Genomic DNA, 1,473 nt, shown 5'->3' on the forward strand with positions numbered 1-1,473 from the left:
CTGAAACTCTTCATGACATTCCCCTCCTCCAAGACACATGCACACCCCCATCAGGTCCCTTCCAAAACTCTACAAGTAAAGTGAACAATTGGCCAATGCTGGCACTCTGACTTCAATACCAAGCCAGGTTGTCTTGCCCTCTTGCTTTGCTTAACATCCAGCCATATTAAGAGTTCAATGGCACCACCCACCCCACCCAATGACATCTATTTTCCTTGCCCTCGCTTCAAACTACAGGCAATTTAGAGTGTGCTTTTAAAAAAGACCATACACCAATTAAAAAAACAAAGTTATCTTTACTGTAAGGCTGTAGTGACTATTCCAGGTTACAATAAATCTATGAATTATCCTTAATCTTCATCAAGTGCTTCTACCTAAGTACAGTAATCATTAAATGCACACAGAAACTTAAATATGCACACACCAATCAAACCTTTATTAATAAATGAATATTCCAATGTGAGGACAGAACAAATGTCTCCATATTTGGGGGGGGGGAGGTTGCAGACCTCCTTTTTTTTTTTTTACTAAGACTAGAGCATGAAGAAAAGAAATAGAAAGTACATGTGCTTCTTCTAGATGTCTGAAAGTGATCTTACTGTCATATGGCATGATAAATTAAAAAATGCATATTAATATATTTTCAAAAAATAATTTATGTACCCTTACGTTATAAAAAATATTCACGTGAAACATTTCATTGGGGAAAACTCAAATGCTCCCAGTAAGTTCAGTGGGACTTACTCCTAGGGAACTGTGCATGGAATTGCAGCAACATTATTTCTAAATGGAAGTGTCCAAAGCTGCACTGATATATTTTAGCCATGTGAAGGCTACACCACCACCTTCTTCTTCTTCTTCTTCTTCTTCTTCTTCTTCTTCTTCCATGGGCGTACCCAGGATCAAAACTAGGGGGGGCAAGGGGAGGGGCCAAGGCACGGAAGGGGAGGGGCCACAAAGTGGGCGGGAACAGCGAACTCGCGCTCCGCCGGGCTGTGCCCCTCCCTAGAAGCAGGGCTGGTGGGCGGAGGCGGAGCCCAGCCCAGCGGAGCGCGAGTTCAGCGTTCCCGCCCGCCGCGCCGCGCTCTCTGGTTCCCCGCCGCGCTTGGCCTTGCCAGAGGGCGCGACGGGGAGCTGGAGGGAGGGCGCAGCGCGGCGGGCGGGAACGGCGAACTCGCGCTCCGCCGGGCTGTGCCCCTCCCTAGCAGCAGGGCTGGTGGGCGGAGGCGGAGCCCAGCCCAGCGGAGCGCGAGTTCAGCGTTCCTGCCCGCCGCGCCGCGCTCTCTGGTTCCCCGCCGCGCTTGGCCTTGCCAGAGGGCGCGATGGGGAGCTGGAGGGAGGGTGCAGCGCCGTGCGGCGGGAATGGCGAACTCGCGCTCCGCCGGGCTGTGCTCCGCCTCTGCCCACCAGCTCTGCTTCTAGAGTAGGGCAGCTGCCCTAACTTGCCGCATGGTGGGTACGCCCTTGTCTTCT

Source organism: Zootoca vivipara, chromosome 1 (genome assembly GCF_963506605.1).
Source record: "Zootoca vivipara chromosome 1, rZooViv1.1, whole genome shotgun sequence".
Taxonomy (NCBI): Eukaryota; Metazoa; Chordata; class Lepidosauria; order Squamata; family Lacertidae; genus Zootoca; species Zootoca vivipara.